We start from the raw sequence: 27,697 nt of genomic DNA, 5'->3' as shown, positions 1-27,697 counted from the left end.
AAAATTGTATGTTCATATGGATGAACAAAGAAATTATCTGAAACTGTAAGCAGAGCATAAAAGTTTGGAAAATTTGCAGCCCAGCAATGTGGTAGCCAGCCATTTTCTGGGGAGAAATTCCAGCCTGTTGTGGAAATTTTGATAAGTAAAGAGGAGCCAAATTTTAATAGCCTTTTAAAACTTTTTTAGGAGAAAAAGTCTATAGGGCAATTCAGAGACCTCCATGGCAGCACCTCCCATCACAGACCTAGAAGCCTAGTAGGAAAAAATGGTTTAGTGGGCCAGGCCCAGGGCCCTGCTGCTCTGTGCAGCCTCAGGACATGGCATCCTGCATCCCAGCTGCTCTAGTTCCAGCTGTGGCTAAAAGGGGCCAAAGTACAACTCTGGTCATGGCTTCAGAGGGTGCAAGCCCTAAGCCTTGGCAGCTTCCACCTAGTATTGGCCTGTGGGTGCACAGATTTGGAAATTGAGGCTTGGGAATCTCCACCTAGATTTCAGAGGATGGATGGAAATGCCTGCATGTCCAGGGCGGACGTCTACTGCAGGTGGGGGGGTACCCTCATGAAGAACCTCTTCTAGGGCAGTGCAGAGGGGAAATGTGGTGTTGGAGCCCCCACACAGAGTCCCCACTGGGGCACTGCCTAGTGGAGCCGTAAGAAGAGGGCCACTGTCCTTCACACCCCAGAATGGTAGATCTACTGACAGCTTGCACCGTGTGCCTGGAAAAACCACAGGCACTAAACTCCAGCCCTGAAAGCAGCCATGCAGGATGTACCATGCAGAGCCACAGGGGCGGAGCTGCCCAAGGCCTTGGGAGCCCACCTCTTGCATCAGTATGACCTGGATGTGAGACATGGAGTCAAAGGAGATTATTCTGGAGCTGTAAGATCTAATGACTGCCCTGCTAGGTTTCAGACTTGCATGGGGCCTGTAGCCCATTTGTTTTGGCTAATTTCTCCCATTTGGAATGGCAGCATTTACCCAATACCTGTACCCCCAATGTATCTTGGAAGTAACTGTTTGATTTTACAGGCTGATAGGTGGAAGGGACTTACCTTGTCTCAGGTAAGACTTTGGACCGTGGACTTTTGAGTTAATGCTGAGATGAGTAAAGAATGGGGAACTGTTGAGAACAGATAATTGTATTTTGCAATGTGAAAAGGACATGAGATTTGGGAGGGGATGGGGCAGAATGATATGGTTTGGATTTGTGTTCCCACCCAAATCTCATGTCAAATTGGAGGAGGAGCCTGGTGGGAGGTGATTGGATCATAGCGGCAGATTTCCCCCTTGCTCCTCTCATGATAGTGAGTGAGTTCTTATGAGATCTGGTGGTTTAAAAAGTGTGGGGCACTTCCACCCCACTCTCCTGCTGTCATTTAAGATGTGCCTGTCTTCCCCTTTGCCTTCCACCATGATTGGAAGATTCCTTAGTCCTCCCCAGCCATGTGGAACTGAGTCAATTAAACCTCTATTCTTTATAAATTACCCAGTCTCAGGTAGTTCTTTATAGCAGTGCAAAAACAGACTAATACGCTTTGTTTTCAGGCAGTCATCAGGAGATGAAAATCTTTTCCTGTATCTGCTGGCTCTTATTGTCTTTAGCTCAAAATAATTCATAAGCCAAAAAGGCATATTCTGGGGTGAGATATTCTGGTACCCTTTAAGGACAATGGGAACTGGAGAAACAGTTGTTGGCCAGCAAAGGAAGGAACAATAGAGCTGTTTGGCCATGGTGTGTTTCCATAAATATGAGCAAGAAATGATACAGAGAAGGGAAAGACGAAGTCCAGAGAGCTAAGGGGGAAGAAACGGGCCTCGCTTCCAGAATCTGAACGCTGCAGAAAACCTTTCTCTCATTTTACTGTGGAAACCAGAAAGCCATCAATTTAAGACACAGGTAGATTACAGTTTGGTTCCTGTTTGAAGTTGTTTCATGACACCCATACTTTCTATTGAGGGTTTGCTGTGTGCTACAGAGGATATAAAGGTGAATCTAACAGGATGCAGTCCTAACGAAACATGCAGCTTAGCAGCAGAGATAAGGCACCCTCATAAATAACTGTATCAAAAGTGTTAAGAAGAGGAATTGAAGAGGAGAGGTAGGAACATAGTGCTGGGGGAGATTAGAAGAGGATGTTAAAGGCGTGTGCTTCCACCTCCACCTCACCGACCCGTTCGGAAAAAGGACGGCATGGGTGTCAGAGGCGATTGAACCAGAGTGACTTTATCTTGAATAAGGGATGGATAAAATAAGGCTGAGATATACTCTGCTGCATTCCAATAGGTCAGGCATTCTTAGTCACAGGATGAGATAGGAGACTGGCAGAAGATAAAGGTCACAGAGACCTTGCTGATAAAACAAGTCATGGTAAAGAAGCCAGCTAAAATCCACCGAAACCAAGATGATGATGAAAGTTACCTCTGGTCATCCTTACTGCTCATTATATGCTAATTACAATGTATTACCGTGCTAAAAGACACTCCCACCAGTGCCATGACAGTTTACAAATGCCATGGCAACATCAGGAAGTTATCCCATATGGTCTAAAAAGGCGAGGAACACTCAGTTCCAGGAATTGCCCACCTCTTTCCCAGGAAACTCATGAATAATCCACCCCTGTTTAGCATAAAATCAAGAAATACCTATAAGTATACTCAGTTGAGCAGCCCATGTCACTGCTCTGCCTATAGAGTAGCCATTCTTTTACTCTTTTACTTTCTTAAAAAACTTGCTTTCACTTTACTGTATGAACTTGTCCTGAATTCTTTCTTGCAGGAGGTCCAAGAACTCTCTGTTGGGGTCTAGGTTGGGACCCCTTTCTGGTAACAAGGGAACCTATGAGTGCTGTATACCAGTGGCACACTAAGTTCTGCTAGAGAAAAAATTATTTGATGATCCTTGTTAAAACATAGGAAGTGACAGGGCTCAGGACATACCACTCCAAAATATGACTGCCAGAGTCCAGAATATGCCACCCCAAAATAGGCCTCTTTGGCATAAGGTTTATTTTGAGCTGGTTATTTTGAGAAACTGCAGACACAGGAGAAGTTCTGGAAAGTTACCCTTTTGTGTAAGAGAAATTTGAAGCTATAAAGGCAGTCTCCGTTTTTAAGTGTGCCTCCCTCTCTGCACCAGGAAGAGAAGGAAGACTAAGTCTCTAGAGATGCTTAATCAATAAAGAAGGAAGGCATCAACTTAAATCTGCATAACAAATGTACCTTTATTTAAGATGCTTTTTCTGGCCATCTTATCTTAGCTGGCCATTCTCTCCATCCTTATTTCTGTGTTTCAGAGAATAACGACGTTCAAGCCTGAGGTTTTAAAATCTTTCTTTGAGATCTACTCTAGAGATTTACTCATTTCTCTGGTTATCTCCCGTGTTACAGGAGGTACACATGTTATTAAATTTCCATTTGTTTCTCTCTTGTTAATCTGTCTTTTGTTACAGGGAGCACCAGCTAAGAGCTCATGAAGGTTGGAGGAGAGCATTATTTTTCCTCCCTACATAAAGAGAGGCAAAATGCCCTCAGGATTTGTTTTTTTCACCCCACAAGCTGAGAACTCTATTGACATAAGAGGGATCAACAGGAGAAAAGCATACGAAAAATTTAGTACAGTTTTACATGGCACAGGGGACTTCATAAGGAAATGAAAATCCAAAGACATTGCTAGAGATGAACACTTATATACAGAATTAAACAAAGAGTAGTAAATTGTGAAAACGTGATGCAGCAAAGGGTATTGGGTAGTGCAGTGGCTAGGAAGATTGGTCTATGAGATTGGTTTGTTCAGATTCCCCTCAGCTTCAACTTCCCATCCTTGATGATAAGAATGATACTTTCCTTCTGGAATAGGCAGAATATCCCACATGTGGGAACTTCATCTCCTGCTTTTAGGAAACAGAAGGAAGGTCAGAGTGATCTTCTTGCATCTGCCATTTTTTGAGTGCCTCTAACTCAAAAATACTCAATCTGCCAGAGCATATTGTGGGGTGGCATGTTCTTAACCCCTTCATAAGGCAGACTTTATTCAGGACCATTCATATACGTTTAGGGACCACCGTAATGGGATTTTTCAGTAGGGGAGAGAGATTGGGCTCAACTCGAAATATACCATGGGCAAGTGGGAATTTAGAGCCAAGGAGCAGGGCATGGGTCAGCGGATGGAAAATTATTGAAAGAAAACATGCAGGGTAAGGGGGGTTCTGGCTAAACCAGTCTAACAGGATTCTTGCTGAAGTCAGGCCAGGGTCATGAGACATCATCTGGGGGTGTTACAGAACCAAACTGGGGTTGCCTGGCACAGCAAAGCCAATCACTGAAATTAGTAGAATGGCATAGGGGAGAAAAAGTAATTCTCCTCACTTGTTGTAAGGTTCACAGTTGACACCCCTATAGCAAAAACAGGCCAGGCATGGGGGCTCCTAGCACATAGGTGTAATCCTAGCACGTTGGGAGGCTGAAGTGGGTGAATCGCTTGGGCCCAGGAATTCGATTTCAGCCTGGGCAATATAGCAAGATCCTGCAAGAAAGAAGAAAGAAATGAGAAGGGAAGGGAAGGGAAGGGAAGGGAAAGGAAAGGAAAAGAAGAAGAGGGGAGGGGAGAGGAGGGGAGGGGAGAGAAAGGGAGGAGCAAAGGAGGGGAGGGGAGGAGAGGAGAGGAAAAGGGGAAGGAAAGTAGAAGGAAAAGGAAAGGCACCTGGAAAGGATTTTCTGAACTTCCCCTGAAGCAGATCATAAGACCTTATATATGAGAGGTACCCTCTGTACACCAGGAGAAATCGAACATCCTTATTTTCAAAGACAAAGAGACACAGAGAAGAATCTGAAAAGCAAGACTTGCTGTTTCCCCTAGTTTACTACCATTAGATCATACTCTTTGCTCTATTATATTTCTCTATGACTGTCCACTCTTCATCAAACCTAGCATAAAAATACTCAGGTTTACTCCATTTCTTTAGGTCTTCATTTCCTTGTGAAGGCTCCTCTGTCATGTAAAACTTATATTAAGTAAATTTGGATGCTTTTCTCTTGTTAATCTATCTTTTGCTACAGGGCCCCCCAGCCAAGGAACCTAAGATGAGGAGAAGGAAAGATATTTTTTCCCCTTTACAGTGCTAAGGTTGAAAAACCCTGGCCTAGGCAATTAAGAAAGTGAGTATGTTTCTGCTGCTTTGCCAAAAAGGAAAACTGTATCCTTGACATTTGCTGAATTACCTTTTATCCCTCATTATCTAACACGAATTCAGTTGATTAACTAACCCCAGAGTGTGTGTAATGGTGAACAAGAAACTTAATTCTTCCTGTTGAAAATAAGAGACCCACCTCTCTACTTTGCCCTATCTTTTTTTTTTTAAGAATTTCTCTCAGCCCTTTTCAAATGTATGTAAGTCTTTTAAATAGCTAAATAAGCCTCTTTCCAGGCTCATGATTCAGGAATGTTTTCTCAAGGACCTGGGAGTCATTTCTTTGAAAGGTAATCATCAAGGAAGATAACACCCTATCTTCCCAGTCTCCTGGGAGGAGATGGGCTAACTGGCTATCACCTGACTCCAATTTGCAAATCACCTGCCTAATGTGATGGGTTATGTCCAGCTAGCTGTATGTCAGTGGATTTCTTTCTGTCTTGCAATCTCTTTAGCAGATTGTCTGAGCTGAGCATCACATTCTGGTTTAATGCTTATTTAATCATAGCACTGTTTTCTTTCTTCTCTTTGTAGAGAAGTTTTCTGAAATAGGAGATTTTTAAAAAAATTTTTACTTATATTGCCCAAACAAATGCCATTTTACTTACAATGGTTAAAGCGCAAGATCTGTCAGAGATGCGGACACACACATTTCTTCATGGTTTCATGATGGGCTCTTTGACCAAATTATTATTTTTTTTCTTTTTCTTTTTCTTTTCATTTAACAGATGAGGAAACTGAACACAAAGTTATTCTTATTTTCTTATTTAATCTTGATTGGTTTAAGATCAAGTTCTCTGTAGTTTAAATGTTCTTAGAAAGCTATTATATTATGTAAATGTTCTTAAAGAACTATTATATATAAGAAATGAAATGTACATATAAATGAACATATATATAAATGTTCTTAGAAAACTATTATATACTAGCTCAGAAAGCTACTATAATTTGGTTAAAGACCAAATTATAATATATATTAGTACTATTTTCAAATAAATTATATGTGATCTTAAAATCACCTTTGTTTTAAAAAAAGTGGCAACTGAAGAATGATGAGGTTCATAAGTATGGAACGAAGAGCTTTATTTTTCATAAACGGTTGCAGCCTGCAAGTGGCCATTTTGATAGGCTGAAAAGCATAATCTCCCATCAGAAGCCAGGAACAAGCACTTCAAGGGTGAGAAGAATAAGACAGGAATTTATGCTGAAGTGGGTGGCCAAATATACATATTCAATAAGCTATAGGAGGAGTCATGAATATTTATAAAATGAGAAACGCATGTGCAATTGACCTTCATGCCTCTTGTCACACCAAGTGTCAGGTTCCAGCCCATGCTGAGGTCCAAGGGGAGTGGGTGGATGGGTGGCAGATAGCTGAAAGAACACTCAGGGGGCTGTAGGCAGGTAAAATATGGTTTTATTCAGCAGCTCTCTTATACTGTTCCTTTGTCTCAACTGTCTGCTCCAGCTGCATCCCTTTTCAGCAGTCAGCTCTGCAGCTCTTGTCACTCCTGCACTTATAGCTGCATTCCATGGCACACTTGCTGGTTTCTGGCTCCCCCCATGTCCATCTGCAAGATGGTTGGCTCTCCCTACAGGGTCAGGAGCTTCACTCTCTCCCTCTGAGTGTATGCCCCATGTACAGTGTCTGCAGGGCAGCTGTAGCTTTTACAAACAATAGTGGCTTTAAGCCAAGTATAAGCTTACGCACATGCGTTATACAACAAGTGGAGTTGTGTGCCTGTGCTCCAAACTTGCTGAGTCATGCTGGCCTGCATGTCTGCCTCGGCCTACTCTTGACCAAAGCACATCCATTTACCTTACACCTCTCCATGAGACCCATGTTCAAAAATGGTGGCCTTAGCATGATCCCAGGGTGAAGTTTTTGGGCCTCTGATGTCAAAAGGTGAAACAGGCCAGATGTGTTGGCTCAAACCTGTAGTACCAACAATTTGGGAGGCCAAGATGGGCAGATCACTTAAGCCTAGGAATTTAAGACCAGCCTGGGCAACATGACAAAACCCATTTCTACAAAAAATACAAAAATTAGCTGGGGAGACTGCAGTGAGCTGTGATCATGCCACTACACTATAGCCTGGGAAACAGAGTGAATGAGAACAACAAGAAAACAAAAAAACCAAAAAAAAAAAATGTGAAGCTGAGACATGAAAATCCTCACTGCACATCCTCCTTAGGCTGGCAAGAACCACCCCATGGTGGAAGCCAACTTCTGGTGCTGTGTTTTCTCACCAGGTCCCTGTGACAAGGAAGTGGCAGTGACGGCCATGACACAGAAGCACTACCTTGAAGCTTCAGAGCAGGAACTGCACAACAGCTGCCAGGGCCAAGCCTGCTATCTCCTATGATAAGAGCACTTTTGAAGAAACATGTCCATACTGTTTGCAGTTGTTGATTCTGGATAACTTTTGAGTGTGTCTCAAACACAAAGCCACATTGACACCCAAAATACAGAAACTGATTAATCGAGAAGGATGAAATTATACACTCAGTTTTAAAGAAGCAAAAATTGTGAAAAAGTTCAGAGACTCCAAAAGTGTATTGTTGATTACTTGTAAAACATGCCACAGAACAGTGAAACATCATGGTAAGAGCAGAAGCTTTCTATTAGCATTGAGGAGCAATCCTAGTACTCCTACAAGTAAACTCAGCCTGAAGACACCAAAGAGAAGGACTGCAAACCCAAATCATGAGATGTCTGATTCCAAAGGCAAGAGCCCAATATTGATTTCAGAACACCTACGTCTGGAGAGTTAGTATCTTCTTGCTCCTCAAAGAATGTGAGCAAAACAAAGAAACGTTTCTCTCAATGAAATGTTGGCTCCCTCTTGGCTCCCTCCCATTTTGGGGAAATGCTTTTCTACATAATTCCAGGTTTTTCTTGTAAAAACTATTCCTTAGTCAGAATGAATCCCAAAAGAATCCATAGGTAGACTTCAGAAATTTCTTATCTTCTCTGAAGGGTGGACTTTGACAATAAGAAATGCCTCATGTCAGTCAGTTCTAAAACTAAAGTTAGTGAGACAACTTTTTAAACTTTTATTTATTTTTTGAACACATGGAAACTTGATCTGAGTGAAAAACAACAAAAAAGAACCAGCCCATGGTTGGTGATCTCTTATCATGAAGGAATGCTGGTTTGTTGTTTTGTGGAAACTGCAAAAGGGACGGTCAGTGTCAGGGTGTTGGTTAAACGAAGGGTGGAGTGAATCTTTCCAAAGGGCTGGTTTCTGTTTACTCCTTAGGGAAAAAATTCTAATGGTTAGCGAGGGAGGGGGTATAATGAGGCATGATATGGTTTGGCTGTGTCTCCCCACCAAATCTCAACTTCAATTGTATCTCCCAGAATTCCCAGGTGTTGTGGGAGGGACCCAGGAGGAGGTAATCGAATCATGGGGGCCAGTCTTTCCCATGCTATGCTATTCTTGTGATAGTGAATACGTCTCACAAGATCTGATGGGTTAATCAGGGGTTCCACTTTAGCTTTTTTTTTTTTTTGAGATGGAGTCTAGCTTTGTCACCCAGGCTGGAGTGCAGTGGCACAATCTCGGCTCACTGCAACCTCCACCTTCCGGGTTCAAGCAATTCTCCTGCATCAGTGAAACCCTATCTCTGCATATTTTTAGTAGAGATAGGGTTTCACTATGTTGGCCAGGCTGGTCTTGAACTCCTGACCTCATGATCTGCCCACCTTGGCCTCCCAAAGTGCTGGGATTACAAGCGTGAGCCACTGCGCCCAGCCCCACTTTAGCTTCTTCCTCATTTTTCTCTTGCCACCACCACGTAAGAAGTAACTTTCACCCGCTGCCATTATTCTGAAGCCTCTCCAGCCATGTGGAACTGTAAGTCCAATTAAACCTCTTTTTGTTCCCAGTTTTGGGTATGTCTTAATCTGCAGAATGAAAACAAACTAATACAGTAAATTGGTACTAGTAGAGTGAGTGGGACATCACTGAAAAGATACCTGAAAATGTGGAAGCAACTTTGGAACTGGGTAACAAGCAGAGGTTGGAGCAGTTTGGAGGGCTCAGAAGAAGATGGGAAAATGTGGGAAAGTTTGGAACTTCCTAGAGACTTGTTGAATGACTTTGCCCAAAATGCTGACAGCAATATGGAGAGTAAGGTCCAGGCTGAAGTGGGCTCAGATGGAGATGAGGAACTTGTTGGGAATTTGAGCAAAGATGACTCCTGTTATGTTTTAGCAAAGAGACTGGCAGCATTTTGCCCCTGCCCTAGAGATTTGTGGAACTTTGAACTTGAGAAAGATGATTTAGGGTATCTGGTGGAAGAAATTTCTAAGCAGCAAAGCATTCAAGAGGTGACTTGGATACTGTTATAGGCATTCAGTTTTTTAAGGGAAGCAGAGCATAAAAGTTTGGAAAATTTGCAGGCTGACTGTACAATAGAAAAGAAAAACCCTTTTTCTGGGGAGAAATTCAAGCTGGCAGAAATTTGCATAAGTGGTAGGGAGCCTAATGTTAATCCCCAAGACCTTGGGTAAAATGTCTCCAGGCCAGGTCAGAGACCTTCACACAGCCCCTCCCATCACAGGCCTGGAGGCCCAGGAGGAAAAAACGGTTTTGTGGGCCAGGCCCAGGGTCCCTGTGCTGTGTGCACCCTATGGACTTGGTGCCCTGTGTCCCAGCCATTTTAGCTGTGGCTGAAAGGGGCCAACATAGAGCTCAGGCTGTGGCTTCAGAGGGCAGAAGCCCCAATTCTTGGCAGCTTCCATATGGTGTTGAGCCTGCAGGTGTACAGAAGTTGTGAATTGAGGTTTGGGAACCTCCGCCTAGATTTCAGAAGATGTATGGAAATGCCTGGATGTGCGGGCAAAAGTTTGCTGCAAGGATGGGGCCCTCATGGAGAACTTCTGCTAGGGCAGTGCAGAAAGGAAATGTGGGGTCAGAGCCCCCATGCAGAGTCCCTACTGAGGCACTGCCTAGTGGAGCTGTTAGAAGAGGGCCACCATCCTCCAAACCCCAGAATGGTAGATCCACCAACAGCTTGCACAATGCACCTGGAAAAGCTACAGACACTCAGTACCAGCCTGTGAAAGCAGCCAGAAGGGAGGCTGCACACTGCAAAGCCACAAGGGTGGAGCTTCCCAAGACCATAGGAACCCACCTCTTGCAGCAGCATGACCTGGATGTTACTTGGAATCAAAGGAGATCATTTTGGAGCTTTAAAATTTGACTTCCCTGCTGGATTTCAGACTTGCATGGGCCCTGTAACCCCTTTGTTTTGGCCAACTTCTCCCGTTTTGAACAGCTGTATTTACCCAATACCTGTACCCCCATTGTATCTAGGAAATAACTAGCTTGCTTTTGATTTTACAGGCTTATAGGCAGAAGGGACTCACCTTGTCTCAGGTGAGACTTTGGACTGTTGACTTTGGGGTTAATGCTGAAATGAGTTAAGACTTTGGGGGACTGTTGGGAAGGCATGATTGGTTTTGAAATGTGAGGACATGAGGTTTGGAGGGGCCAGGGGTGGATTGATATGGTTTGGCTGTCTCCCCACCCAAATCTCAACTTGAATTGTATCTCCCAGAACTCCCATGTATTGTGGGAGGGACCCAGGGGGAGGTAATTGAATCATGGGGGCCAGTCTTTCCCATGCTATTCTTGTGATAGTGAATAAGTCTCACAAGATCTGATGGGTTTATCAGGGATTTCTGCTTTAGCTTCGTCCTCATTTTTATCTTGCCACTGCTGTGTAAGAAGTTCCTTTCACCTGCCACCGTGATTCTGAGGCCTCCCCAGCTAAGTGGAACTGTAAGTCCAATTAAACTTCTTTTGGTTCCCAGTTTTGGGTATGTCTTTATTAGCCGCATGAAAATGAACTAATACAAGGTGTGTCTGACTTTCCATCCTGTCATGTCCAGGAACTCAATGTTCAAGGTTTCTCTGGGGTCCTCTTGGCCAAAAGAGTGTCCATTCAGTCAGTTGGGGGACTTAGGATTTCTTTTTTGTTTCTCAGTTATAAGACCTTCATGTGACAGCCAGAGAAATGGAATGAAGACATGGAGACACCAAGATAAATCTGAACACAAAGCCCTTGTTAAGTCCCCCAGTTTATTACTGTTAGATCATACCCCTTATCCAATCATGTTTCTCCATAAGTATCCACTTTTCATCAAACCTAAACATAAAAATACACAGTTTCCTCCATTTTGGGGGTCTTCATTTCTGAAGGCTGCATGTCACATAAAACTTTGGTTAAATAAATTTGTTACACTTTTCTCTTGTTAATTTGTTTTTTGTTATGGGGTGTAAGCCATGAACCTTGCAACAAGCAAGGAAAAAATATTACTCTTTCTTCCCTACACCATTGTACTAATTTCTTTTTTAAAAAATTATTCTATCCTTCATGAATAGGAGCTATGCCTAATAAAAATTCCCATAGCTGAGCTTACATAACAAGTAGTGATTAGCTGTGCAGATGCAAAACACTAAAATAAAATAAGCTCTGATTCAGGTTGGGAAGCAAATGTTGGACCCCTGCAGAGACTGCAAAATCCCAAAGAAAGACCTTCCCTTCTGCTACCTACATAGCCATCCAAAGAGCAAGGAATGCTGAACACGTGTAAGTGCTTCAACAGCAATGTCAAATCTGAACCGAAGGTTAAAAAAGACAAAAATACTAGCAAAAGAGTGATCTAGAGGATATTGCTGTCTTGTAACTTTTAATTTTTTTTTGTTTTAAAATTAATATTTACTGGGAGGAATGAGCTTTCTTATCATAAAACTAATATTCACTGCCGAAAAAGTAGAAAAGAAAGAAAAGCCAAAAAAAAAGGTTCATGAAAACGTTTCCTCATCAGGAAATAATTCATGCTAACCCTTTGGGATGCATTCTTTCCACATACACATTTTAATTGTAGTGTGATGCGTTCCGCACCAGGTTACTGAAGGGTGCACGCCTACTGCTTGAACCTTGAAGACCAGGTGGTGAGTCAAGGCCATGGTGTGCAGCTGAGGAACAGGTATCCCTGAGAACCTAAGCATCTTGGAGAGTGTCTGAGAACCTACCAAGAAAAACAGTCTCATCACTCAAACACAGTAGGCAAAGAGCCAGAAAATTAGCTTACAAATAGTTTAGAGATGGGAGGTGGCACAGATCTCTAGAGCAGTCCTGCTGCTGTCCAAGAGTGCCCTGTATGTAAATCTTAACAAACACATCTACTTGCCAAGCTGGACTTTTCCAAATAAAATTCTTTTATCTCTTGGCTCCCTCCCACTTTGAGGGAACATTTTTCTAAACAATTCCAGGTTTTTCTTGTAATATTAATGCACTTAAATATGCTGTTTGTTAGTCATGTGTAAAGGAGACAGGGTCACTGTGGACTCCTGTGGTTCAGACGTAGCACAGAAGTTGCTAGAAGCTGATGAGAGTAATAGTAATCATACCATTCTTGGCATGATTAGCAGGAGAAAAAGCGGCCGGGTACAGTGGCTCACACCTGTAATCCCAGCACTTTGGGAGGCCGAGGCAGAAGGATCACTTGAGGTCAGGAGTTTGAGATCAGCCAGGCCAACATGGTGAAACCCTGTTTCTATTAAAAATACACAAATTAGCTGGGTGTGGTGGTGGGCACCTATAATCCCAGCTACTCGGTAGGCTGAGGCAGGAGAATCGCTTGAACCCGGGAGGTGGAGGTTGTAGTAAGCTGAGATTGTGCCACTGCACTCTAGCCTGGGTGACAGAGCAAGATGACTCTGTCTAAAAAAAACAGGAGAAAAAGGTTTATTTGTATGCACCCAGAAGCCAATAAAAGGAGTAGCTGGCTTATCAAATGGTTAAAGTTAAAGGCTTATATACCTAAATTAGCAGGGGAACAGGAGGGAAGCGAAAAGGCTTCTATGGGAAAAAACAATTAGGTTTCTTTAGGAAAGACAAATGAAGTTTTAGGAGAACAAATAGGAGATAAGAAAATTTGTGATAATGTTGCCTATACAGGCAAGCGGTGTTTCCAGCTTCTTTGGGGCCATAAAACTCCCCAGAAGAGGTAATTTATAGTAGATTTACTCTTTCTCTCTCTCCTGGGAGTGGAAGCCACCTCATGAGGGAATTTATGGCAGTCCTCATTTCTCAGAGGTTTCTGCTTGAAGTCAGATAAGAGAAGCTCCAAGTAGGTTTCTTTCTGCATCTGTTGAATCTCAAATGCCTTCAGCTCAAAATAATCTTCGTATCAAATCTGGGGTTCCAAATGGGTCTCACACCTTCAAAGGGGAAAAGCCACCAAGGCATGGAAGCTAATGCTTTTTGAATCATGCCAGTGGGCTGGGCTCTTGACTCACCACAGTTCCATGAAAGTGTGACAGGAAATGGGTCCTGATCCAGACCCCAAGAGAAGTTTCTTCGATCTTGCACAAGAAAGAATTCAGGCCGAGTCCATAAAGTGAAAGCAAGTTTATTGTTTTTGTTTTTGTTTTTTAGAGAAACGTTGTGTTTAATGGTAAAGCTTAGTACACCCCAACACCAGGAATGGCGTGGAGTCGCAGCGGCAACAGGCAGGTGACCCCCATGGAGCCTCACATGGCGAAGAGGATGAGGAAGGCGACCATCAAACAGAAGAGCCCCATGGCCTCAGACAGGGCAAAGCCCAGAATGGCATAGGAGAAGAGCTGCTGCTTGAGAGATGGGTTCCTGGCATAGCCAATGATCAAGCTGCCAAACACCGTTCCAATGCCAGCCCCTGAACCAGCCACACCAACTGTGGCTGCCCCAGCACCAATAAACTTGGCTGCTGTGTCAATGTCCCGGGAGACAACACTGGTCTGGAACTCCCGTCTGGCCACCTGGAGTGGGAAGCTGCTGTAGGAAGCCTGTTTAGATGAATTCACTGGGCTATTCAGGAAGGAGGCAGACACAGGCCTGATTAGACCCCTGGTACAGCGGATCAGAGCTGGAGAAATGAGTAATGCCCCGGTAGTCTGCATTTTTTCAGTCTCCCAGCTTTAGCCCTTGGTCTCAACTCTCAGCTTCCCCCACCCTGAAAGCAAGTTTATTGAGAAAGTAAAGGAACAAAAGAATGGCTACTCCATAGACAGAGCAGCCCCGAAGTCCGAAGACCGCTGGTTGCCCATTTTTATGGTTATTTCTTGATGATATGCTAAACAAGGGGTGGAATATTTATGCTTCCCCTTTTAGACCATATAGGGTAACTTCCTGCCATTGCCATGGCATTTGTAAACAGTCATGGTGCTGGTGGGAGTACAGCAGTGAGGATAACCAGAGGCCACTCTCGTGGCCATATTGGTTTTGGTAGGTTTTAGCCAGCCTGTTTACTGCAACCTGTTTTATCAGCAAGGTGTTTATGACCTGTATCTTGTGCCAACCTCCTATCTCATCCTGTAAGTTAGAATGCCTTAACCATCTCGGAATACAGTCCAGTTGGTCGCAGCCTCATTTTATCTAGCTCCTATTTAAGATGGAGTTGCTCTGGTTCACACGTCTCTGACAAAAGTGGAAGCATTCTACTTTTATTCCACAAGCATTTAGTGAGTGAACCCTAAGTGGAAGATTTTACAACCAGGCATTGAGGATGCAAAACCAAATAATCTCAGCTGTGATCTGAGCTACTCAGGAGGCTGAGGCAGGAGAATCGCTTGACCTGGGAGGTGGTAGTTACAGTGAGCCGAGATCGCATCACGGCACTCCAGCCTGGGTGACAGAGTGAGACTCTATCTTAAAAAAAAAAAAAAAAAAAAAGGGTTAAAATTTCAGGATCCTCTAAATTTATTACGCCCAGGGGAAAGTTAAGCCCTGGAGACTGAGACACAAAACATGTTTACAACTTCTGTTTCTTAGATTATAGATTAACTCTTTTCCATAAATGTTCCATTAATGACTAGAAAAGACCAGAAACCAGGCCCCTCCCCTTCCAATCACTGGTTTTTGTTATAGATTAACTGCTTCCTTCATTGTCCCATATCTAACACAGACCAAATGACGCAGAAGACCCCGTGACTGTTACCTCTTCAGTGTGGAATGTTAAATATACCTTTCCTGAGAAAAAAGACCACCTCAACGAATCCAATCATTGTAACTATGCGCTAAGCCTCATGTAGAAAGGTACTGAAATTCTGTTATGCTTCTCTATCTTTTGTCTAAATAAACAACCCTAAACTTCTACACTTCAGAACCGTGACTTTCATTCTTTGCAATCTGTTTTCCGAGTAGCTGTCCTCAAACTTTGCATTTGAACAAACTCTTTTTTCTTGAAGGCATTGCAGTCTAACGGAAATCAAAGTGGGTTGATGATTGCTGTACACTGTGGCTGGTGCTGTGATAGAGATGGGCATTCTGCACACAAACAGGTGCCACAGAAACACAGAGGAGGAACACCTGCATCTGCTGGCTGCAGCCCTCTGGCTGAATCTGAACCTGAGAGGTATCTTATTTGACCTATGCAGTTGTTATGGGTTGAATTGTTATGGGTTGAATTGATATGATGGAAACTTAACCCCCTGTACCTCAGAATATGATCTTATTTGGAAACAAGTAGTTGCAGATGAAATTAGTAAAGATTCATACTGGAGTAGGGTTGGCCCCTACTCCAATATGACTGATGTCCTTATAAAAAGACTGTAAGCTGGGCATGGTGGCTCATGCCTGTAATCCCAGCACTTTGGGAAGCTGAGGTGGGCGGATCATGAGGTCAAGAGATCGAGACCATCCTGGCCAATATGGTGAAGCCCCATCTCTACTAAAAAGTACAAAAACTAGCTGGGTGTGGTGGCGTGAGCCTGTAGTCCCAGCTACTCGGGAGGCTGAGGCAGGAGAATTGCTTGAACTAGGGAGGCGGAGGTTGCAGTGAGCCCAGATCATGCCATTGCATTCTAGCTTGGCAACAGAATGAGACTCCATCAAATAAATAAATAAATAAATACTGTAGGCCAGGAACAGTGGCTCATACCTATAATCCCAGCACTTTGGGAGGCTGAGGCAGGCGGATCATTTGAGGTCAGGAGTTTGAGACCAGCCTGGCCAACATGATGAAACCCTGTCTCTACTAAAAATATTTTAAAAATTAGTTGGGCGTGGTGGTGCATGCCTGTAATCTCAGCTACTCCGGAGGCTGAGGCAGGAGAATTGCTTGACCAGAGATGGTTACAGTGAGCCGAGATCGCATCACGGCACTCCAGCCTGGGTGACAGAGACTCTATCTAAAAATAAAATAAAATAAAATAAAATTTCAGGCTCCTCTATATTTATTACGCCCAGGGGTAAGTTAAGCCCTGGAGACTGAGACACAGAACATGTTTACAACTTCTTTTTCTTAGATTATAGATTAACTTTTCCATAAATGTTCCATTAATGACTAGAAAAGACCAGAAACCAGGCCCCTCCCCTTCCAATCACTGGTTTTTGTTATAGATTAACTGCTTCCTTCATTGTCCCACGTCTAAAACAGACCAAATGACGCAGAAGACCCCGTAACTGTTCCCTCTTCAGTGTAGAATGTTAAATATGCCTTTCCTGAGAAAAAAGACTACCTCAACGAATCCAATCATTGTAACAATGCGCTAAGCCTCATGTAGAAAGATACTGAAATTCTGTTATGCTTCTCTATCTTTTGTCTAAACGATCCTAAACTTCTACACTTCAGAACAGTGACTTTCGTTCTTTGGAATCTGTGTTTTCTGAGTAGCTGTCCTCAAACTTTGCATTTGAACAAACTCTTTTTTGTTTGTTTGTTTTTTGTTTTTAGAGACAGGGTCTTCCCCTGTCACCCAGGCTGGAGTACACTGGCATGATCACGGCTCACTGCAGCCTGGAATCTCCTGGGCTCAGATGATCCTCCCACCTCAGCCTCTTGAGTAGCTAGGACTGCAAGTGTGCACCACCACACCCAGCTAATTTTTGTATTTTTGGTGGAGACAGGGTTTCACCATGTTGCCCAGGCTGGTCTCGAACTCCTGAGCTCAAGTGATCCTCCCACTACGGCCTCCCAAAGTGCTGGGCTTACAGGTGTGAACCACTATACCAGGCCTGCACAAACTTTTTAAACTAGATTCTGACCCTTTGGATGATTTTTAGGTTGACATGATGATGTGAAGACACAAAGGGAGAACATCATGTGATCACAGAGGAAGAGACTGGAATGATGTGTCTGAGTCAAGGATGTCCCCACTGACACTTCAGTTTTGGAATTCTAACCTCCAGAATTGTCAGAGAATACATTTCCATGGTTTTAAGCCATCCAGTTGGTGACACTTCATTACAGCCACCCTAGGAAATGAATACAACAGTGTCACATTGTTAGACACTGTGATCCTTCGTCCCCTTTCCTGATGTTCTCTTTCCTGCAGCTGAGGTGTGCTCCACAATCATAATACCCCTGCCTCTCCCTCTCACTGCACTCACTCTTCCACAGCAGGAGAAGTAAATTGTGATTGCTGAGTTTGGGATACAGGAACAGGGCTCTTGTCCTAGCTCTGTCTTATCCCATTGTCCTCTTTGCTCCTGCCCTGAGGGTCTCCCTTCTTTCTGCTCAGTTCTGCCATGCTCTTAGAGCTTTAACTGTATTTGGGTTCCCAAGAACCAAAGCCTGAGATGAAAGTTCTTGTTTCAGTGCTTCACTGGTGGATGCTCTCAGGAGAAGCAGAGTGAGGAATGCAGGATGGCATGGAGGTTAAAGCTAAGTGAGAAAGTGGTCTCAGCTGCATGTCTTCACTCTAATCCTGTGTCCGGAATTGGTGGGTTCTTGGTCTCACTGACTTCAAGAATGAAGCCGCGGACCCTCGCGGTGAGTGTTACAGTTCTTAAAGATGGGGTGTCCGGAGTTTGTTCCTCCAGACGTTCAGATGTGTCTGGAGCGTCTTCCTTCTGGTGGGTTCGTGGTCTCGCTGTCAGGAGTGAAGTTGCAGACCTTTGTGGTGAGTGTTACAGCTCTCAAAGGGAGCGCATCTGCAGTTGTTCGCTCTTCCCGCTGGGTTCATGGTCTTGCTGGCTTCAGGAGTGAAGCTGCAGACCTTCGCAGTGAGTGTTACAGCTCATAAATGCAGCGTGGACCCAAAGAGTGAGCAGTGGCAAGACTTGTTGCAAAGGGTGAAAGAACAAAGCTTCCACAGTGGGGAAGAGAACCCAAGCACGTTGCTGCTGGCTAGCTTGGGCAGCTTGCTTTTATTCCCTTATCTGACCCCACCCACATCCTGCTGATTGGTCCATTTTACAGAGAGCTGATTGGTCCATTTTACAGAGAGCTGATTGGTCCATTTTACAGAGCGCTGATTGGTCCATTTTGACAGAGTGCTGATTGGTGCATTTACAATCCTTGCACTAGACACAGAGTGCTAGATAGAAAAGTTCTCCAAGTCCCCACTAGGTTAGCTAGACACAGAGTTAGCTAGATACAGAGTACCAATTGGTGTATTTACAAACCTTGAGCTAAACACAGAGTACTGACTGGTGTATTTACAAACCCTGAGCTAGACACAGAGTGCTGATTGGTGTGTTTACAATCCTTGAGCTAGACATAGAGTGCTAGACAGAAAAGTTATCCAAGTCCCCACTAGGTTAGCTAGACACGGAGTTAGCTAGATACAGAGTACCAATTGGTGTATTTACAAACCTTGAGCTAGACACAGAGTACTGACTGGTGTATTTACAAACCCTGAGCTAGACACAGAGTGCTGATTGGTGTGTCTACAATCCCTCAGCCAGACTTAAAAGCTCTCCTAGTCCCCACCAGACTCAGGAGCCCAGTCGGCTTCACCCAGTGGATTTCTCACTGGGGCTGCAGGTGGAGCTGCCCGCCAGTCCCACACCTCTCCCTCCACATCTCCCCGCAAGCAGAGGGAGGCGGCTCCAGCCTCAGCCAGCCCAGAGAGGGGCTCCTACAGTGCCATAGCAGGCTGAAGGGCTCCTCAAGAGCCACCAGAGTGGACGCCAAGGCCAAGGAGGCACCGAGAGTGAGGGCTGCTAGCACATTGTCACCTCTCAATCCCATGAAGGTGCTCTGGAACACAAATGGCCACACAGAGTCAGTACCTTTGAGAAGAGGGGGATGGCCTTTTTTTCCTTTCCTGTGAGTCAGTCATCAGACCAGGGGCAGATGGATGAGAATGTGGCAGAGCCTCCTGGGCAGGGCAGGTCCAAGGCAGCTCCTATGTGGCTGAGGGCAGTTCTCCAGCAACAGGGCAGCTGTGGAGTCCATCAGCCCAGAGTCACAGCAGCTGGGAGGCAAGGGTGACGGGAGCACCTGATGGCAAAGGGGATCTGGGCCTGCAGGTACCTCATACCTCCACCACAGAGAAGTTGTTATATTGTTCAGTGCTTCTCCTGCCTGGGGGTTACATGAATGGAAGAATCAGAGCCAGAAGTCCTTTCTTCTTGCAGTGTCCTTCTTGCACCCTCTATCGACAAAACCTAACAAAGTGCTTGCTGTTAAGGAGAACTGCTTATAGGGTCCAGCAGGTTAACACAGAGCAAATAGCAGAGTAGCTTTTAAGCTGAGCAGTAATACACTGATAAGTGGCACACTCATTAAGATCGCATTTATGAAACCCATCTAATTGTCCCATAGAACTGATGTTTAATCGTTTCTTTTGAATAAACATAGAAATTTACCCTCCCAGTCTTGAAACTTAAGAAAGTTACATTTCTCTTATGTGAGTTCCTTTCTCAGGAAACCAACCATCAGGTCTCCCACATACTATCTAGGAAGTGAAACTTACCAGATCACTACATCTGGACAATGAGACACCAGACCCCTCATCTATCATGATTGCATAAGTGACCACCTACTTCCTATGGATGAACTTTTCCTTAGCCCTCCCTAATTCCTGTTTTTGTGCATGAAGTTACATTTCTTCTCTGCTATATAAACCCTTAATTTTAGTTGGTCAGAGAGATGGATTTGAGACTGATCTCTCATTTCTTCAGCAGAAGCACCTGATTAAAGCCTTCCTCCCTGGCAATACTCATTGTCTCAGTGATTGGCTTTCTGTGTGGCAAGCAGCAAAACCTAGACTAAACCCCTGGTGTTTCTGTGACATTTACACACTAAACGTTCCTTTGTGTTTCTTCTTTTTCTTCCTTTTTAAAATCTTTTTGTGTGTTTATAATAGCAATACAAAAATTAGCAAAAGAGCCTCTCCTGTCTTGTTCCTTTGCTCAGGCCTGCAGGTGGGCAAGTGTCAGGGTCTTTGAACTACCAGGACTGAGTGCTGTAGTTATTAATGGGATGAGAAATGTCATGATAAACATACAAGGAGACCCATCTGGGCACAGCCCTTAAGGCCAACCCCTTTGGAGGCACTTCCCATGCAAAGGGAATTGTGCTGGTAAAGTAGGAATTAAAGCCAAGCAGCCTAATTCAGCAATGCATCTGTTCAGGCAGTGATGGCTGCTCAAACTTTAATGAGAAAAATGATGAAGGCTGTTGGATGTGGCTACAGAGAAGTCCCCAGTATTCAAAGACACCACAATGTTACCCAAATTACTTACCTACACCTTACCTCTGGTGGCTAGATTCGGTCACAAAGATCATGCTGTTGGTGACTTCCCTGGAGTCAGCCTTTGCCAAAGGAGCCAGTGCTTCTCTTTTGAGAGACAAGAAAAGGCCAAGATCTTAAGTTTTGATGATGTTAACACGGCAGTAGTACATTTTCATAAAATGTACTTATCATATTATATTTATATTTTATATATTTTTATATTAAAATATATTTTAAGATAAGCCTGGGCAACATAGCGAGAACTCACTTTTACCAAAATTTTTTTAAAAATTAGCCTGGTGTGGTGGCACACACCTGCGGTCCCAGCTACTTGGGAGGTTAAGGTGGGAGGATCATTTGAGCCCGGGAGGTTGAGGCTGCAGTGAGCCATGATTGTGCCTGGGCAACACTTTGTCATATATATATTCCAAATGAAATAGCCAAAGAAAATAGAATCACATTGTATTTTTCATGTTTTTTCCATTATAGAACACATTGTCATTGTTATACTGAGAAGAGATAGAGAGGAGACCATGCAAAGCACCATAAAAAGTTTTTTCATGTTCTCTTGTCCGTGTTGATTGACCTCCAAAGTTAATTTCAAATAATGTGTTCAGCATTTACATGTGACTTTAGAACTGAGCAAACCCATCAGGCACAGAGCTTATTTATACTCCTGAACCTTGCAAAAAAAAAAAAAAAAGAGTCTGAACCACTTGCTATATTATACACTTCCTGTTCCCGTATACTAGGAAATAGTTTTACATTACTTGTATTGCAGGATTTTTTTTTTTTTGGTGTTTTAATTGTGCACTTACATGTATTAGAAAAGCTATTTTTCTAGTGATCAATAGAAAAATGTTCTAAAAATCATCAATTGCCTTCATCTTTATGGGGTGATTTTAGAAATTATTATTATTATGTTCTTCCATTTCTGGGAACATTACCATTTAGAGGATTAATGGTAATTAGTGAAAAGCATAATACAGTATATTTAATGAAAGATACCATTAATGTTATTCTATTTATGTCAACTTTTGTGAATGAAAGAAATGCTTTAAAAGATTTGTCAATTTGATAGGTAAGTAGATTGGGGAACACTGTGGTGTCTTTGATACTGGGGACACTTCTGTAGCCGCATCCAGTGGCCTATTCTCAGTCCTCATTCTCTCTGACCTCTTTGAAATGGTGAATTCTGTCCATCAGGCCCACACTCTTCTTTATTCTTTGGGGCCTAAAAGGCACTGAGCCGCCTCTTCTCTGTCCACTACTCCATACCTCTGTTTGCTCTTCTTTCCCTCTGACCGGGGGGTACATCAGACAGTCCTCATTCTCCTCCTCTTCACTGTAATTATAGATTAAAAGACATCTTGCTGGTCATACATTCCAAATTCTTTCCCCCAAATTACCTGTCTTTAAAGTTTTCCATGAAAAAAACATGAAACTCTCATATCCATCTACATGCTCACAGCTAGGTCTCTAGAAGAACAGAACCATGAATCAGAAAATATGGATTCAAACCCCATATTTATTCGCTCCTTGTGTGAACCTGAGGGTGCCACGTTGCCTCCATGAACCTCAGATTCCATATCTGTAAAATGGAGATCTCTGCAGTACCTTGCTGTGGAGGTCACATGGGAAGATAGACACGAAAGTGCTTTGTAAGGAATAACTCCTTCAGCAAGACCTTACAAAAATGCAGGCATGACTGAGGCAATCTTACACTTACTATTTCATTTGATTATAACAACAATCCTGTAAGTATATATTATTATTATTATTATTATTATTATTATTTTACAAAATGAGAGAAATTGGGGCTTAGAATGCTTGAGTATCTTGTCAAGGCCACAAAGCTAGTATGAGAGCTGTGATTAGAACCTTCTGTGTTTAATTCCAAAGCTCCCCCACAAGGTTCTTGGTTGCAGGTGACAGAAACCGACTCTGACAATTCTAATAGGAAAGTGGAGGTTTACAATATTGGCCAGAGGCCTGAGGACCAGACTTGGAAAATTAGCTGGAACAAAGGCAGCTCCAGAGAACAAGGGAGGAGAAAGTATATAAAGTCTTCTTTTCACCATGAGAGTCGAGAGGGACACTTTGACAACAGATACTGCTGTCATCTCAGTAGTGTCACTACAGTGGTCATGAACAAATCCTTGGTGTCATGTGGTCCAGATTCAAAGTGCCAAGTGAGCATCAGATTGATAGAACTTGGAGCATACAACCCGACCCTGGCCACAAAGGGAGGCGAGAGAGGTGTCCTCGCAATTCCCCTTCCATAATAAGGAGGAGGACACTGTGACATGCTAGGCAAGGCCCTTTCCAGTTTCTGAACATGCCCCTCTGCCCCCCACATATACCCTCACACACTCACACACACTCTTTCTTTCCTACCCCCTCAGAAAATGAAGTATTTTCTCTCTTGTTGAAAGCTAATATTTTTTAAAATCTCTTTTTGAAGCAGATATCTTCCCTCTTTCTTCATCTCTCCCCTGATTTTAACCTCTCTACTTGTCTTCAATTCATGAACAAAGGAGTTTGAGTCTCTCCAACAGCTACCAACGAGATTCACACAATGAAGCTGCTGGGTTCCACCATAAATTCTTAATCCCCAACCTCAAATGGGCCTCAGCCCTGCCCAGAGATCACACACGTTTCTCACATCACCTCCCTTTTCCACTCACCAGAACAACGGCTTCACGTCTCCATACCTGTCAGATCCCTGAGGATGTGAGATCGGTTGCCCTCCAGGTTGGAGAGGGAAACCTATCTTCCCTCTCTCAGAAGTGAACAGTAAATGACTTCACAGCCTCAACTAGGAGTGGAAGCAAAGTGGAGTGTGGACTCTGGGGCACAGGAGAGGAGATCAGAGCAAGGAAGGAAGTAGATTTGCCTAAGACCCTCCTAAACTGCTTCCAGATGGGCTGAGACATGACCCAGCTGAGAATGTAAATAAATGTTTTGCAGTTCTTTCTGGTAATGGTCTGAATCTATATCTTTTTCCTGGGGACAAAGTCACAAAGTTACATAAGAATACAGTTTCTATAAAGGATGTATCATCATGTGTCAGATGAAGAAAGGAGGGCACGTTCAGAAGGTGGTGTTGGAATAATTAGTTTAAAATTCAGATAAATAAAAACCGTTTAGGTTCTTACCTCAATAATACCAAAATAAGCTCAAGATACTTTAAAGATATGTAAATTACAAGAACAAAAATTAATAAACTAAACTATAATTCAAAAAATGAGAAACTATAAGTTGAAGCAAAGTTGACAAACTCTAGGGCATACTTAACTACATTTAAAAAATTTAACTCCTATTTATAAAAATATAACTAGAAATGGGCACAGTGGCATGTGCTTGTAATCCCAGCTACTTGGAAGGCTGAGGGGGGAGGATTGCTTGAGCCCAGAGTTCAAGGCCAGCCTGAGAAACATAGCAAGGCTCACTGCAACCTCCATCTCCTGGGTTCAAGCGATTCTCGTGCCTCAGCCTCCCAAGTAACAGGGATTACAGGCATGTGCCACTACGCCTGGCTAAGTTTTGTATTTTTAGTAGAGAAGGGGTTTCGCCATGTTGCCCAGGCTGGTCCTGAACTCCTGAGCTCGGGTGATCCGCCCGTCTCGGCCTCCCAAAGTGCTGGGATTACAGGCGTGAACCACCGCGCCCAGCCGGTTAAGTGTATTTTTACCAAAATTGCCACATAAGTATGGTATGAAAAATGCTGAGAGCAAAATAGTTTCATTGGCAAAGGACACTGTTGCAGGCTGAATTAGGTCCCCCACAAATTCATTTGTTGAAATCCTAACCCCCATTACCTCAGAAGGTGACTGTATTTTGAGATATGGTCTTTAAATAGGTAACTGAGGTTAAAAGAAGTCACGAGAGTTGACTTCAACACCAGTCACGTTGACTAATCCAACATGACTGACGTCACTCTAAGAAGAGACTAGGGCACAGACACACACAGGGAAGACTGTGTGAAAGTGCAGGGAGAAGATGACCATTTACAAGCCAAGGAGAAGAAATCACACCTGCCCGACACCTTAATCTTGGATTTCTAGCCTCCAGAATTGTGAAAATTTTCTGTTGGTAAACTCCTCAGTCTGTGGCACTTTGTTATAGAAGCCCTAGCAAAGTAATACAGACATAAATGATAGTTTACAGATGAGAATACAATTAATAAATAAAAGTAGGTATTCAATAAGCCAGGAGGGAAATCTTCACAAACTTGGTGACATTTGAGCTTGATCCTGAAAAATAAAGAACTGCTGACAACCAATCCTCCTGTAATTATTATTCTGTGTTGGTTTGCTTGTTTTTAAAGAAAATACCGCTGGGCATGGTGGTTCATGCCTGTAATCCCAGCACTTTAGGAGGCCAAGGCAGGCGGATCACCTGCGGTCAGGAGTTTGAGACCAGCCTGGCCAACATGGTGAAGCCCCGTCTCTACTAAAAATACAAAAATTAGCTGGGCATGGTGGCAGGTGCCTGTAATCCCAGCTACTCGGGAGGCTGAGGCAGGAGAATCATTTGAACCCAGGAGGCGGAGGTTGCAGTGAGCCGAGATCATGCCATTGCACTCCAGGGTGAGACTCCGTGTCAAAAAAAAAACAAAAAACAAAACAAGGAAAAAAAAGGAAAAAAAAAAAAAAACAAGCAAAAAAAACTTCACATTTTGCCAAAGATGAGTACATTTGAAACACGAAACTTAATTTTGTAATTTTGTATATACAAAATGATTACAGGCAAGAAACTCATTTCAGGCTTGTTCAAATAGGAATGTGTGCCAGATACAATCTAAAAGTCATCTGCATTGCTTTGATAGGGTTTTGTGGTGAGCTAATCTTAGGGCAAGAGATGACAAATAGATTGGATGCTTTGAATGACCATTCGCTGTTGCTGTGGCATTTTGGCCATAGTCAGCGCTGGGTCTGCAGCTACCCCATGGGGGTGGATGTGGTGGACAGCCACACAGCTGCCATCCTAACTCCCTTCTAGTGTGCCCTCATGAACTGCAGAGTTGGGAAAATCAAAACCCACACTTTGCTTCCCTGACTTCCTTGCAGCCAGGTTCTAGACATGAAACGGATTAAGCAATGAGCCGCATGCACCACCCTATGGCTTCTGACCACCCAGATCACCTGGAGATGCTTGAATTTGCCTTACCTCAGCTTCCATGTCTGCAAAACGGGGATAAATAACAGTATCTACCTCATCTTTTTTTTTTTTCAGATGGAGTCTCACTCTGTCAACCAGGCTGGAGTGCAGTGGCGCGATCTCAGCTCACTGCAACTTCTACCTCCCAGGTTCAAGCAATTCTCCTGCCTCAGCCTCCCAAGTAGCTGGGACTACAGGTGCCCACCACAACTCCCAGCTAATTTTTTTGTAGTTTTAGTAGAGATGGGGTTCCACCATGTTGGTCAGGCTGGTCTTGAACTCCTGACCTCAAATGGCCTGCCTGCCTTGGCTTCCTAAAGTGCTGAGATTATAGGTGTGAACCACCGCGCCTGGCCTTCATTGGGTTTGTATGAGAACTGAGTGAGTTAAGCATACAAATTGATTACCCTGGTACATAGTTAATATCAATAAATGTTAGCTCTATTATAATTGTTATTGTTGTTGTTTTGAGGGTGGGAGTGAGGCAGAGGCCATCTTTCCTGTGTGCTGTCTTCCTCTGGCAAGCGCCGATCTCAATCTCCAGGGACTTTCTACAGCAGGGTTCCAGTGTCTACCATTAGCTTCATGGGTGTCCAGCAGCAGCTGTCCTGGATCAACGTTGTGGAGGTGTATCCTTGAAGTCAACACACCCTCTTCTGCCTCTAATTCCCTGTTGGGCCAATTCTGCAGTGTGTTCCTGAGAATCATCTCAGAGGCCCGGCCTAGAGCCCTTTCTCCTAGCCCCTTCAATAATTTTATAAGTGCTTAATTAGCTTTCAAAAAAGTTCTTTTCTGCTTAAAACACATGGAATGGTGTCTATTTCCTATAACTAAATCTTGAATGATCTACCCATGTGAGCCTCTTTCTCAGTTTCTCTTTGCCCCATTTCTAGTTGTGAAGATACACAGGAAGATTAGTTTAGGAAAAGGATTCGGCATGCTAGATACAGGAACCACAGAGCTGTGTCAGTGTTGGCAAAGCCCAGCCTGGAACACACGTCTCCATTCTTCTTTTTTGTTAGCTCAAACTCCAAAGAAGGTGGCTTATCCAGATCTGCTAGCTGATCCTGTGATCACTTCCATCTCCCCATGGAGTCCAACTGCAGAGAATGGGAGGAAAGTAACGTACACTTAATTTATTGGCTTAGTTCAGGCTGCTGTAACAAGTACGAAGTACCACTGACTGGGAGGCTTATAAACAATGGTTGTTGCTCCCAGCTCTGGAGGTTGGAAGTCTAAGATCTAGGTGCCGGCAGAGTCAATGTCTGGTGAATGGATGGATAGATGACACCTTCTCACTGCGTCCTCACATGGTGGAAGGAGTAAGAGAGCTCTCTGGGTCCCTTTTATAAGGGCACTCATCCCATTCATGAGGGCTCTGCCCCCATGACCTAACCATTTTCCAACGTCCCCACCTTCTAATATTGTCCCCTTGGGCATTGGGTTTCAGCATATGATTTTTAGAGGGTCACAAACATTCAGTCGATGGCACTGGCATTCTCTATTTATGTGAGGGACACTCCCTCTAGAGGCCAGAGACCATTCTTAGTCATTTCATATCCCCACTATTGGCGCAATCTATTACATGCTCATTAAATGCCAAACCGAGCTGTTAAGCAGAGTCTATTATGTTATAGAATTCATGGATCTCCATGGGAAAGTAAAAGTTTCTGAGTATATGAAAGGAAAATTGCAATGTGGTTATTTCTATACAGGTTCAGTTTGGTTTTTTTGGCTGAACACTTTATTTGCTTTGAGCTGGGAAAGGAAACCCTAATCTGGTAAAACTTAATGAAACTATTTGGTCCATAATCCTTATTGCACTATTTTTCTCCTACATAAGTTAATTTTTTTTTTTTTTTTTTTTTTTTTTTTGAGACG

General features: G+C 43.5%; 1 long non-coding RNA gene and 2 pseudogenes across 4 annotated transcripts; 2 read left to right on the top strand and 1 right to left on the bottom strand.

Moving 5' to 3' along the window:
- Positions 1 to 7,474: 7,474 nt before the first annotated feature.
- On the top strand, positions 7,475 to 8,181 carry LOC105496869 (UPF0711 protein C18orf21-like; annotated as a pseudogene).
- A 5,470-nt stretch (positions 8,182 to 13,651) lies between these two features.
- On the bottom strand, positions 13,652 to 14,221 carry LOC105496868 (ATP synthase F(0) complex subunit C1, mitochondrial pseudogene; annotated as a pseudogene).
- A 929-nt stretch (positions 14,222 to 15,150) lies between these two features.
- Positions 15,151 to 26,849, top strand: LOC105496866 (uncharacterized). 4 transcript variants are annotated; one of them, XR_011621293.1, is made up of 4 exons: positions 15,151 to 15,284; positions 15,437 to 15,603; positions 17,253 to 17,529; positions 25,892 to 26,849. It is a non-coding gene; the product is annotated as an uncharacterized lncRNA (long non-coding RNA). The 4 variants fall into 4 exon arrangements; XR_011621295.1 differs by having other exon boundaries at positions 26,289 to 26,841; XR_011621294.1 differs by lacking the exon at positions 25,892 to 26,849 and adding an exon at positions 17,788 to 21,073.
- Positions 26,850 to 27,697: the final 848 nt, after the last annotated feature.

Source organism: Macaca nemestrina, chromosome 3 (assembly GCF_043159975.1).
Source record: "Macaca nemestrina isolate mMacNem1 chromosome 3, mMacNem.hap1, whole genome shotgun sequence".
In the NCBI taxonomy this organism is placed as follows: domain Eukaryota; kingdom Metazoa; phylum Chordata; class Mammalia; order Primates; family Cercopithecidae; genus Macaca; species Macaca nemestrina.
The sequence above is the reverse complement of the archived record's forward strand: the minus strand, read 5'-3'. Positions and strand labels throughout refer to the sequence as shown.